Source organism: Acipenser ruthenus, chromosome 3 (assembly GCF_902713425.1).
Source record: "Acipenser ruthenus chromosome 3, fAciRut3.2 maternal haplotype, whole genome shotgun sequence".
Lineage (NCBI taxonomy): Eukaryota > Metazoa > Chordata > Actinopteri > Acipenseriformes > Acipenseridae > Acipenser > Acipenser ruthenus.
The window spans coordinates 6,851,648-6,866,290 of NC_081191.1; positions in this window are offsets into that span (position 1 = coordinate 6,851,648).

Sequence of the window (14,643 nt, forward strand, 5' to 3'; positions counted from 1 at the left end):
CCCACACTTCAATGTCCAGCCCCTTTCCCTGCAGGTCATAGTGGCGGTGCTGGTGGATACCAGCGGCTTGCAGCTGCTCCCAGGCGAAAGCATGGCCATTGTCCAGCCGGTCCTGCAGGAGCTGGACATACTCTTGCCCAGTAGGCTTCCCTGTGTCCGACGGCTGCCCAAAGAAGATATCTGCCGGTGTATTCAGCTCCTGACCCATCATCAGCGCAGGGGTGCAGCGGGTGGATCAGTGGCAGGTGCAGGTCCCAGTCTCGCTGGTGCTCTCTGGTGACGATGGCCATGATTGTCACTCTGGGGGTGCAGTGGGGTGTTCCTGGTCTTTCGGATCTCCAAATGCTGGCACACCCCAGCGAACACCCGGGACTCGAAAATTGCACCCATGGTCAAAGTGTAGCTCCTGGGGGACCCCGAACTGGCAGAAGAAACCGTCCACCAACGCACCTGCCATCATCGAAGCCTCCTGGTTTGGCAGTATTTAGGCTTCAGGTCACTTCATGAAGTAATCCATGGCGACTAGCACCACTCGATTACCCCGATCGGTGGCCGGGAAGGGTCCCAAGACATCCACCCCAATGTGCTCCCTGCTCGAGGGAAGTCTGGGAGCACTCACCTGGCCCCTTCTTCTCGTTGTCTTGTCAGCATCGCTCCCAGTAAAAGTGAGCCCGGAGGCGCACCAGCATCTTTATGATCCCGGAGTGCCCTACAAAAGGGACCCCGTGGTTTGCCTGCAGCATGGTGTCCTGGAGCAGGACTGTCACCAAAATCTGCCACTGCAGCTCTCCGCTGGCTGGCTCCTGCCACCGCCGGTATAGCACGCCCCCTCGGAGGCTGAATGAACCCCACTGTGACGACAAGCCCTTGACAGCCTCCGAGAGGGGAGACACCTCCTCCCAAACTGTCACCTGTCTCCCTCTTTCCAGCGCGGTAGCCAGCTGACTACAGGATCCTGTGCTTGTTGCCTTCGCCACTCCTCTGGGGTCACCGCCTGCACCTCCCAGATATGCACAATCTCGCTGTCCTATCCCACAGCTTGCTGCTGTCTGGCATACCGCTGCTCACAGTGACGGCACCCTGCTTCACTGCACGGTCTCCGGGACAGCGCATCTGCGTTTCCGGGCTTCACTCCAGGCCGATATTGGATTGCAAAGTCAAAAGCCTGGAGTGTTTCGAGCCAGCGCAGCACCTGCCCCTCCAGCTCTCCAAACTGCAGCAGCCAATGCAGCGAACTGTGGTCAGAGCGGAGCAGAAACCGGCAACCATAGAGGTAGGGGCAATAGTGCTTGATGGCTTCCACCACCGCCAGCTTGTGTCAGGGCCTTGTGCAGCTGGAAGAAGGCATTCTCGTGCTCCACTGTCCACTCAAAGGGAACGCTTCTCTCCTTACAAACCGCCGGTAATATGAGGTCAGCCCCATTAAACTATGCAGTTGCTTCACGGAGGAGGGGACAGGCCACCACTGCACAGCAACTTTCATCTTAGGGTCAGTAGACACCAGCAGTCCACACAAAAGCGTAGGATGGCACCTTTTTTTGTAACCAAGACTACCGGTACTGTCAGTTGGCTCGATGACATCAGCATCCAGCATATCTCCTGTATGATGTTTTCAGCTGCTTCACTGAAGGGGGAGTCGGTGAGGTGGTTCCCAGCTTGGAGGGGCCACCCCGTTGTCGATTTGGTGTTGCACCAGGCTGATCCGACCACCAATTTCTGGCTGTGAAGCAGCGGCCGCAGCTCGCCCTGTTGTTCCAGGCTGAGACCTTTGCTGCTCCTTTGCCACACCCCCTCCATGGCTTCGCTCTGCTGTATTATTGAATTGTGGTTTGTCACACTTGAACAAAAATTATTGTATTTCTTGCTCTTATTGTATTACTTGTATTGTAACACTTGAATGTATTTGTATTTGCTTGCGATTGTAAGTCGCCCTGGATAAGGGCGTCTGCTAAGAAATAAATAATAATAATAACAATAATATACTGGGAGAGCCCTGAAAAGGGCTCTGACTGGTCTCTTTCATCCACACCTCCTGGTCCAATTCCCCTGGAAAGGACTGCACGCACACCAACCCTATTGGAATCTCCAGCTGCAGTGCCGGACTGTTGCCGAACTGCACCGTCCCCATGGCCAGGTCTAGTCACCCTCTCACCCACTGAAGGAAATTGAGGATGCCCAAAGATGCACGGGTCCTGGATGTCAGCCACTCACACTTTGTGCTGGATGAGCAAAGGTCCTAGGTGGATTTCCAGCCAGCCACGGTCATGCATTGGCGCTAGCTGCCCGGTCACAGTTCGCAGCTGCACCGCTGTTGGTTTGAGTTTAGCCCGGCTGGCTGCACTCAACTGCACGGTGCCAGTGCGGACAACAGTGATGCTAGACTCAGTGTCGATTACAGCGGTGCAGGGCACACCCTCCACTCGGCAAGTCAAGTGCAGGTGCACCTCCCGATGACAGCCGTCACCTCGCCGGGGACAGATGTCATCACCGTGGGGTTGGTAAAGTCGTTGCTTTTTGGATGGCCACTATCTCCTCCATCACCTCGGCCAGCCCCAGCCCGCTCCAATCTGGCCCCCCCTCCACCTTGGCTGCTTGAACAGAAGGTCGGCTTCGGGGCTCATCTTCCTCTTTGGAGATGTCCTCTCACTCCTGTGTTAGTCGGCGAGCATCTTGCAGGGAGCGCGGCTGTTTGTGCAGCTCTGTGATGCCGACTGCCTCCACAAACTGGAAGCGCACTTGTTCCTCCTGCTCTCACGCTGATGAATTTGGGTAGGCGCGCTGCGGTTCCCGCTCCAGGTCTGACGCCAGCTTTGCCAGACTTCCCCCGGGGGAGTGGACTCTCTGTCTGAATCGTGCTCACAGCATCTCTCGGTCACCCATACTGCCGAACCTGCTCTGGACAGCGGCGATCAGTGTTCAAGTCGCCATCAGCTGCTGCACTTTTTCTTCAGGGATCCAGCTGCACAGCCTCTCCATCACTCCCATTTAAGCATTGAACGCCTCCCAGCTTGAGGTGCCGTCGAAGCTAGGCAGCTTGATAGGCAGCCTCTGCTCTGCCGCTGGTTTTTCCCTGCGCCCCCTCTCCATTGCGGGCTGGTCCCTGCGCCCCCTCTCCATCGCGGGCTGGTCCCTGCGCCCCCTCTCCATCACGGGCTGGTCCCTGCGCCCCCTCACCATTGCGGGCTCGTCCCTGCGCCCCCTCTCCATCGCGGGCTCGTCCCTGCGCCCCAACCTCCATCGCGGGCTCGTCCCTGCGCCCCCTCTCCATCGCGGGCTCGGCCCTGCGCCCCCTCTCCATCGTGGGCTTGGCCCTGCGCCCCCTCTCCATGGCGGGCTCATCCCTGCGCCCCCTCTCCATCACGGGCTCGTCCCTGCGCCCCCTCTCCATGGCGGGCTCATCCCTGCGCCCCCTCTCCATGGCGGGCTCATCACTGCGCCCCCTCTCCATCGCGGGCTGGTCCCTGCGCCCCCTCTCCATGGCGGGCTCATCCCTGCGCCCCCTCTCCATGGCGGGCTCATCCCTGCGCCCCCTCTCCATGGCGGGCTCATCCCTGCGCCCCCTCTCCATCGCGGGCTGGTCCCTGCGCCCCCTCTCCATCGCGGGCTCGTCCCTGCGCCCCCTCTCCATCGCGGGCTCGGCCCTGCGCCCCCTCTCCATCGCGGGCTCGGCCCTGCGCCCCCTCTCCATCGCGGGCTCGGCCCTGCGCCCCCTCTCCATCGCGGGCTGGTCCCTGCGCCCCCTCTCCATCGCGGGCTCGGCCCTGCGCCCCCTCTCCATCGCGGGCTCGGCCCTGCGCCCCCTCTCCATCGCGGGCTCGGCCCTGCGCCCCCTCTCCATCGCGGGCTCATCCCTGCGCCCCCTCTCCATCGCGGGCTCGTCCCTGCGCCCCCTCTCCATCGCGGGCTGGTCCCTGCGCCCCCTCTCCATCGCGGGCTGGTCCCTGCGCCCCCTCTCCATCGCGGGCTCGTCCCTGCACCCCCTCTCCATCGCGGGCTGGTCCCTGCGCCCCCTCTCCATCGCGGGCTCGTCCCTGCGCTCCCTCTCCATCGCGGGCTCGTCCCTGCGCTCCCTCTCCATCGCGGGCTCGTCCCTGCGCCCCCTCTCCATCGCGGGCTCGTCCCTGCGCCCCCTCTCCATCGCGGGCTCGGCCCTGCGCCCCCTCTCCATCGCGGGCTCGTCCCTGCGCCCCCTCTCCATGGCGGGCTCATCCCTGCGCCCCCTCTCCATCGCGGGCTGGTCCCTGCGCCCCCTCACCATGGCGGGCTCATCCCTGCACCCCCTCTCCATCGCAGGCTCGTCCCTGCGCTCCCTCTCCATCGCGGGCTCCTTTTTCAATCCCCGCTCCTGGGTTCCAGCTCACAGCTCACCCGCTCTCCAGGATGTCCAGCTATACCCCACAATCGCCTCATCGCCCGCATAATACTCCACCTTCTCTCTCCCACAGCCAGACTCCAGCTTAATCCTGGGCTCCATCAATCCCACGCTGACACCAATGTGACGAGACAGGGGTAATGAATACCCTTACAAGCATTCCCCGGAAGTGATCACACTGATGTGATTGGCAACAGAGAAAAAAAGAAAGACTGACATGCTCAATGAATGCTCAGGCAGTTTAGTGTTACAGAGCCCAAAAAGCAGGGGGGTCGCAACAGAGGACTGCCACCCAGTGTCCCCCATGTTTACACAAGCATACCCCCCAGGTCTCTCCCAATATTTATAACAGACCCCCCCCCCCCTTTTTCTCAGTTACATGTTACCCGTGATCCAATTAAACTAATTTGCATAGCTCCCCAAGTCCACATACACGTGATAATAATAATAATAATCACCAGGGGCATATTTGGCATCTTAGGAAATCGGTTTGTAAAAAGAAAAAAAATAAGTAGTGGTATAAAGTGGAAGTATGCTGTTCATGTGATGGCAGATATTTGAGTCTAGTTAGATTTGAAATTGTACTGGTAGAGATGCCAACTGGAGCCTTGGCCAGTGTGTCTCAGGTGGTAATTTTTAATTCTACAATTAGATTACAAATTGAGTTTGTACTTGACACTGCTCTCCCATCGTTTTCAATGGAGGTCAGATATTCTGTTATTACTGAGTTACAGAATGGCAAATAAAGCACAGCTGAGAGACTCCACTTTAAATGGTGCTGCTTACTGATGAAACACTATGCACCGACATTTGAGTCCTGCTCAGAACTGTAATGACATTTTTTTTTTTTTTTTTTTACCAGTTCCAACACAACATATTACATATACTTTTTTTTTTCTTTTCAAAGGGTATAAATGATTCTGGCACATGTATACTCTGCTCTTGATAAGTGAACTAGCACAAGGCCACTGGTTCAATTTCTATTGAAGGTTTGTATTGGTGAAAAACAATGTCTACATCTAGAGTCTGGGGTTTCAGACAAGTATCAATAAAGCCCTCATCAGAACAAGCTCTAATTCATCTACACATTTCCACCGTAATGACAATGGCTCAAAAGGCTGTGCTGTAAGTAATGTTTACAATTGTTAGATGTAATTTTTAATTATTGTTAGGTACCTGATTTGTCTTTCAGCCCTAGTTTTTGGAGAGCTGTGCATAAGTCAAACAGAGTATCTCTGCTCTCTTCACTGGTAGGTTTCTCATTCCCAGTGGTCTGGGATTCAGGTATATTCTCTTCTCTGTTGAATAACATCATATATCTGACGTCAGTACTGGGTTATCCCTCATAAAAGTTTACCACTGTAAATTTGCAGTCATTTTTAGACTATGTATTTATCATAGTTTACCACAGCTCTCAAGGCTTTACAATGCTTACAGAATTCTAAACGTTGTGTAAGAAAAGTTCATGGTCATTATTGGTCATTATTGGTCATTAACCAGCATTATCACAGCAGTATGTGAACCATTAACCATTAACTACCAGAAATGGACCAATGTAGCAGTGATTAAAATTACTTCATTTTACTTTCAAATTGCAATTTATATTCCCCGGAGCAGTCCCATGGGGGTGGCAAAATAGCTTTGTAAAGTATAATTAGGGCTTGAGCGTTTCGGTTTTTATTTTCTGAATCTCTACCTCCCTTTAAATGTGAATTAGTTGTCGTTAAGCTGTCTCTGCATCCTAAAACTACTAATTAACGACTGGGTTTAAGATTGTTTTTTCTTTGCTATAAATCAAGGATATTTCAAATGATGAACTTGCTATCAGTGTACACTCGTGGGTATTTTATGCTGAAAAGAAAATCTGTCAGAACAACTCTGTTAAACGAGTGAAAATAACAAAAGCGATGAGCAATTATCGTAATTTGTCATGTCTGTTTGAAATAAAAATTAAGTGAATCAAAATCAGGCTCAGTCAAGATATGATGGTAAAAACAAAGATTTTTTGTAATTAACAGCCTTTTCTCAGTTTCATTAGGGAACTGACTCAAAATAAGTTTAAAGGGACATCATGTGATCAAAAATAAAACCTGGAAACTTCAAGCCCTAAGTATAGTCTTACAATGTTATACACTTTTGAATCACAGGAAATGTGTTCAATGTGAGCTGAAGTAGTGAGGACTTTAATCATCATGGACATGACCACTTCCTGTGTCTCCCACAGTGGCCAGATCTACCTGTGAGTCATTCCGACCACCAGCCTGCAGTACGGTACAGTTTCAGGCACAGTGAACACTAGATCCAAACCTCATTCTGTTTGCACACGTGACTTTTTAACCCAACACTTTTTAACTGTACTTAATTATTATTGTAATTAGTCCTGCTAATAGTATGTCAGGCTTACATGTTTACATAAATCTAAAGAACCACTCATACAGTTTTACTGAAGCTTGAATACGATATCTTTAGCACAAGTTATTAAGAAGATCAAAATTTGGGGGAATATGGAGGTGCCAGTTTGTCTGTCTGTCTGTCACATTATCTGTATAAGTGCAAAGTGGGGCTATATGAAGACATCTATCCATCTGTATGTCAAACTCATATTTCCACATGTGAAGACAGTGAATCTAGATGATGGGGGTGTATGTTGTCATGTTACTGATGACTAATTCACTGACATGCTTTTTTGGAACTATTGTCTTCTTTCTGCCACAGGGACTTGCTTCTAAAAGCTGCTAATAAAAATGACCACAAAGTGTATGCAGCTGTGGTTTCTGTCTCCTCTGTCACTTGGTTTTGTACAGAGAATATTTGTATATTTTGTCTACAGTTCCAAAGAACAGTCTTTGCAGTAAGCAGCCACATGGTTGAAAGCATAGGTCTAATAAGCTTGGTTAAAAAAACAAACAAACAAACAAACAAACAAACAAAAACAGCAGAAACAACAATTATACACAACACACAAAGGATCTTTTCAATGGAACATTCTGGCAAAACCGAATCTGTTTCTCAAGAATGGCAACAGTTCTTTCAATAAATCATCTACTTTCTGGATTTTGTACAATAGTATTTTTATAATTACATTTTAATTACTACTTTACCTATTTCAAGTCCTGCTATCTTTATCAGTTTCAGAACAGATTTTGTGACATGAAGACGCGTGTAACTTGAAAATTAAATTGTATCTCTCTTTTTTTATATGGTCCCCCTACCTTTTGATGGTGTGTGCAATCATTGTGTGTGGTTCTTATTTCAAACACTGAAACAGTTTTGTTTTTAAATTGAGAAGTCTGTGTTCAGTGCTTTCACCTGAGTTCAGGAGCTGCTATACTGTATGTAGCACAGGTGAGACCAGTCAAAGTGTCTTTGTAGAAGTCAGAGCCAGCGCCATATAGTGATCTGTTATGTAGTGATCTGTTTCTTTTTGTTTTGCCCGGCAAAATACTCCTGTGCACTAGAGGGTGCTGGCAGTTACTAATATAAAAACAATGTGGCTAATTTAGCCTATGTCTATAGAAGGCACATAGAACTGATATTATATATATATTTATATATATATATATATATATATATATATATATATATATATATATATATATATATATATAGAGAGAGAGAGAGAGAGAGAGAGAGAGAGAGAGAGAGAGAGAGAGAACCACTCACAGTGATAGCAAACTTCAAAAACGGTGTTTCGTTGGACTTGACAGTGCACTTTTGTAGTTTTCTACTAGAATAGGTTTGAATCTAGTTCTACTTTGGGGGCAGTCTGTGCATGTTTAAAACAGGTTGCATGCTGATACAATGCCTCACCTAGAAACAAAAGAAAATATACTTGAAGATAACATATTAAGTTCATGCACAAAACAAACTAATAATGCTGATAAAACACTGGATTGTGGACCCATGTCCGTCGGTACTCAAGGATTAACCCTAAAAATAGGTGGTTGGTTCAATCCAGAGTTAATCTGTGTCACTGAAAAATCCATCTGTAACTTATCAAGGCAAGGTTCCCCTTAGTAAATAATACAAAGAACAACAGTTCTTATCCTAAGTGTGTTTTCAGAACACCTAGATGCAGCTTCTTAGACCACTAGACCACCCTGACTTGCTATTCCTATGTTGACTAAAATGGCTGCCACCAACATGACTGCATGGACTCTATGTGCCCCTAGTGGCCATGAAGATAATTAAAAGCATTTTATACATGAGACTTTTAAAGTGCTCATACAAATTGCATAATTAAATAATATAAATCCCTTCTATAAAGCATTCACTGTTCAATGTTTTTCCTTCTTTATGCAAGTCAAGGTTGTTCTAATAGTAGAAAACACTAGTGGAGGCTTTGAGTAAATTGTTGATACTCATAATGCATCAGAGTAGAAAAATGCAACATGTCTAAGACTTGTGCACAGCAGTGTGTGTGTGTGTGTGTGTGTGTGTGTGTATATAATTTATTTATTGTTGAATTACATATTGTAACATATTTACGGTTTTCAAACTTTTATTTTTTTCGGTTGTTTGTGAATTTATAGTATATTTAAATTCAAATTTAGTATTATAAATAATATAAAGCATGGCTGGCAATGGAGGAAGCAGCTGGTTGGTTAATAAGAACTTTCTTTGAAGGCTGTTTTTACTACAGGCTTTAGCACAGCACCTAAAAACAATGAGAATGCATTGCTCAATGAGAAAACATGATTGGTTAAAGCAGTTTGCAAGTGCCTGCTTAAAACCTTCATTAAAGAGGGGAGTAGCAGTAAGTTGTGTGCTCTCTAAGCAAGGAAACACCCTCCAAATGGTTATCATTATAAGTGCATCTTCCTCTCTAAATAATGATTACTGGAATCATTACCTTGCTGGGACTGAAATCAAATCATTGGGTTGGGCATTTTGGACAAGGATAATGTGGTGCATCTCCTTTGTCATTGGTCTGATCATTAGGACTAGGGCCAACTGCAGGTCAATTGTTCTAATCATAGTCTTTTTTTTTTTTTTAAACAGTTTGCCCACAGTGGTAAAAAACAGGCCCCAGGTCTCTAACTGGTTGAAACAGAGACCCAACCCACAGCAATCAGTAAACTGCTGCACTGTGTCAAACCTCTATTCCACCACTACTATATACACTCCATTCTCTCTCCATCACAAAACTGGGTAAGTTCCCCTTGAGACTTGCTTTTGACTTGTATGTATGAAAACATGGTCTTTTACATTTGTCTGTTTGATCAATGGTGATTCCCCAAAGTGTAAATGTCTGGGGTCTTTGAGGGCTACCCAGGCACTGAAGGTGGGTCAGAGAAGTGCCCCTTTCAAAGGTACACTGTCAGTACACTAATGCCCTTGCTAGAAGATTATTCTTGAGCTACTCAAAATGAAATTTTGAGCTACTCGAAATGAAATAGCATTAACTTCAATAAACACACAGGAGCTGGTCTTGCTTACAATGTTGTGTTGTTGTTGTTGCCAGTTTAATACTTTTTCCAATTATTAAACAGTGCTCTACATGTTTTAAAAAAAGAAAACACATCAGTAAATTGCAACATGGTGAATAGTAATATGCACTTCAGTGAGTAGAAATAATATAGAAGTTTCACAGAACGAATGCACCTTTTTACTATTAAGTAGCAAGATTGTTTTTCTTTTTTACACTGCATGGTATTATTTTCTCAACCTCAGCGCAGGAGCAGAACAGCAAGACAAGAAACATACACATGGATTGATTGCCAGCTCAGATGTCTCAGAGGTAACCCTACCCTTTGTAGTGTAGCTGTCGAATTTGCCTATCCGTTCAGGTCTGTCGCGGGAGCATTACCTGACTTCGGGAGAAACCTGTGGCGTTTTCAGCTGCTGGTCCTTGACGTGGAGCAGTAGAAGCAGCAGTCACCTTTGACCCCTGCCTGCAACAACCAATGAAATAGTGGGTCGTTTCTAAACCCAAACTTTCCACGTCGGCAAAAGTCAAAATGGAAGAAGGAGTTGAGCAAGAAGCCTCTCTGTTATTCAGTTCAGCAGGTACATTTAATTGAACAGTGTCTTAATAACTATCACCTAGGTTTACTTTTAGTGTAATCTGCATATGTGCTATATCAGTATGTAAGGACAATAAGTCACGTGTGCAGTTTTATATGGACTTTACCTGCAGCTGTTCAGGTAAGGGAACCCAGTTGCTATATCTGTTTCTCAACTTTTGTCATTTGTTGATTTTAATGTTATTGATTAGAAACAATTCTATGACTTGCCTGCGCCAAAGTAAATCTACCTGACGACTTTACGTGAATATAAATTATAAATCGTTCACTTAGCATATGAACAGTACGTTTCCTTTTAATTGTAACATATGTTAAGTTCAGAATAAAAATTATTTAAATGTATTTTTTTTTAATGCTTCATAATTAAGAAATGTTAAATGAGATGGAAGACTGAAACTTTGTAATGTAACTTACGAAAAAAAAAACGAGAATGAGTGACGTGACGTGTCATTTTAAAGCAATTACATACCTGTACGTGTAACGGGCATTAGTGAAACGCTGCTTTGGTTAAATTGAACACACCAATAACTGTAACTGCAATCTTTAACCAAACGACAGTGTTCAAAATGACAATGTTCAACTGTTTTGTGGTGGGGTTGTTAAAATGACTGGATAGAGTATACTTAAAAAAACAAAAAAAGCATTGTTCTAGTGTATTATTAAAATCGAGATTAACATTCGTTTGGAAATGCATCATATCCATTGCAGAGAACGAGTTTTAGTTTTTGAAAGCAAAGTTCTGTAACACTCGGACTCTGAGTACAATAGAAGTCAGTGCACTACAGAACTTTGTTTTCAGAGACCAGTGATCACCGAAACATGCTTCAGGTGGACACGTCACAGCAGCCTGTTGAGACGGAAAGGACAGGAGCTGCTGAAAAACACTGGGCTTGATTAGCGCTGCATACAGTACGTGCTAGTTTTATATGTCTTGCATGTCATTTATAATATTGACGGTGTGTTGTGTTTAAAAATGCGTTGTTTTCTTAGCTATTAAGTTAGCTGAATCATATATTGATGGGGTGTTTAAAAATGCTTTGTTTTGTTTGATATCAAGTTAGCTGAGTTATTTACATTATATATTTATAACAAACCTTAATATGTTTGGTATATAGAAAAATGAAGTTAGCCTTCTTAAAAGGTCATACAGAAAACCCTTTTGAAAGCTAGATTTACGCTCCACATTGTATACTCACTCGTTTATGTTGTGCTGTAATTGAAATGTTTTGTTTTTGGGAGTGTTTTCCCTTTTAGTGTTTGTTTCTCCTGATATGATTATATGTATTATATTATTTGACTGCCTACCTTCATTTTTTATATATATAATATAACATCTGGGATATCTGGTTCTTGTAATTGTGTATCATGAACTCAAGGAATACAGTTTACTAGTTAATTTGCCTTTTTTCTCTATATACTCACCAAGTTACTACTTTTAATCTACACACTAAAACACACTGCCCATTCTCTATGTTGACTAGATTTTAAAATGTTGTGTGTGGGATGAGGAGCACATATTTGAGCTAATCTAAAATGTACAGCAAATACTTCCATGTGCAGTTAAATAATGCATTGTGTAAGATTTTACACCTGTGTTTCATGTGTGGGGATGCAGTATCTGGCATTGCCAGTGCTTTGCTTGTCATAAAGTCCATGTCATTTGAAAAGGGCTTGCAGTGCTGGGGCCAACGCGCTTCACCCTACAGTATTTAAAAAACAACTTTCTTTCCTACACGTTGGTGACAGAAAATATACAAATAAATGTTACCTTGTTGTAGTAGTTACTTATTTTGTACTTAACCATGATTCACAACTACATTTATTCATGTTCTGTTTCTTCAGGTTTAATAATTTTTAGGAAAGCAGTTGTATGAGTACATTTAATTTTGGTAAACCCTCTGTCTTAATAGTCATCACGAGAACTGTGGAGTCTAAACACACAGTCTTCCTATGTATGTGTGATGTTGCTTTTTACTCTTAATTTGCTTCAAATTCTAAACTAGGAAGCTTAAAGTTCAGTTACTTAATGTCATTAAAATGTTCACTGGTGATGAATGTATGGGTTCTTTAAATTTAACAGATCTTTGTGAAATGCAAATAAAGCTGTTAATGACTTGTCTGCCTTGGTTTCTATTCATTATTCATTTTCTAATGTGTGTGTGTAATATATATATATATATATATATATATATATATATATATATATATATATATATGGCCCCGTGAAATTATTTTTATTCATAATTTCATTTTATTTACAAATATACAATCCCCACTCTTTAAAAACTGTCTTTACAGTAAACACTGCCCATACCCTCTATAAAAATACAATAAGGTGTTTATATATATAATTTACACTGCCCTACTATTGTGGGGCTGTCATAATAATTGCACATACAGTAATCTACCCATTAAAAAAAAAAAACGATAGGAATTGTATTTCAATCCCATTGTACTGAAGCAATATACAACAAGCTTAGGGTTTCTCAGTATTTAAACACGAATCAAAGCAGATTCATTCAGATCCATTCAAAACCAAAACAGCATTTGCACCACTTGAAGTAAAACAAATAATTAGTATACTAATACAAAATATAAGCAAACAAGCCATATTTTCCCCAAAAGGAATAAACGGCTAATGCTTAATGACGATGTCTTTCGACTCCCACTCCAGCCGACTGTTGCAAAATTTGCACATCATTATTTTGTCACATCAGCTGCATACATTAATTCTCAAACGACTCGCTCCAAATTATACATTTGTGCAAGTGCTAGTCGGAGCTTCTGTTTCCCTTCAGAACGGTTGAAGATTGCAAGTATTTATTTAAAGTACTTTTTGTATAAACTTCCCAATTTAAAAATGTTATTCTATGTTTGCTTTATTATGACTTTTCGTTTTATATGTTGCATTTCTTTTTATTTCGTGCTATTTCGTACTTGTGAAAACACAGGGCCCACAGTTCTGGTTCTGTTAAACATTCTTTCCTGGAGTCAGCAGGTACCTACAGTGCTACTGGGAAGAGCTTTTTTTTACAAATTATGGACAGGTTTGATAGACTTTTCGTGGGGAGGGGGGGGGGGGGTGTTAGTGCAGTGGTTTTCATAAAGGCAGGTATGCTTGTTTCAAGGGACCCTTGTTTTGGTCGTCTTCTGTGTAGACAAAAAAAAAGTTTAAGGTCTAAGTGTGGAAAGACGCTACTTTACATGTTTTTAAAAAACTGTATTTTGTGGTTACAAAGTTTGAAGAAAGAAACTTGTTAAATACATGTTCTTGCCTTAAAAGTGCCCTGTTGTCCAATGCAGTGGCAGCCAATATGTAAATTCAGCCCCATGATCTCAAACACCCCTGATGGAGACACTTCTGTAAAACCTTTCGTTGGTCTTGATTCAGAAATGTGTTTTACCTCGCTTGCAATTGTATGGTTTAAGACACTATTGCATTAGAAAAGAACAGCAGGACTGCTTGGAAATCCAACACATTTCTGGCAAAAAACAAACTTCTTAAATAGGTAACAAGTGTTTTTCTAAAACCATTTCAACTCCAATACTATAGCATTGGTGATCTGAAATATGCCTTGTTTGTAATGATGTTTCTGCTCAGTATACCTGTATCTGCAGAGCAAGGTTCACATGTATGCAATGTGCTTTACAATGCATTTATGAACACAACTGTTTTGTTTTGTCTTTTTTTTTTTTTAGCTTGATTGCATCAGTTAATCGTCAATTTTGTTTGAAATAACATATTATTTGGGGGAGAGTACAGCAAGTTAATGTATCCTTAATGGGATTATAAATGTAGTACTTATTAAAATGTTTGGCTATACCTGCTTTAATTTAACACAGCCAGAATAAAGAATACTTGCTTTGCCATTTTTGTTGTTGTTTTAATATGACTTAAATTTCAGTTTTACAATTCTATCATGGCAACAATAAATATTAGAGAAACCAAATTGAGGAGGCACATATATATGCATATGCATATGCATACCATTCTATGAACCTACTGAAATGCTGTAAAGCTGCTTACATTTTAATCCTCAGCTGACTTAAATGTTTTCTGCTTTCCAGGAAGTCTTTCAGGCTTGGTTGTGTGTGTTTGTAGTGAATGTGTTTTTTTTTTTCAGTAAGAAAATAGAATAAACTTCAGGTACAGGCATTAATGAAGAACTTGGTGTTTTAGTTTCACTTTGTATTATCTGTTTCTGTAATCACATCCTGGAGAGCTGTCAGAATGATGTCTCATCT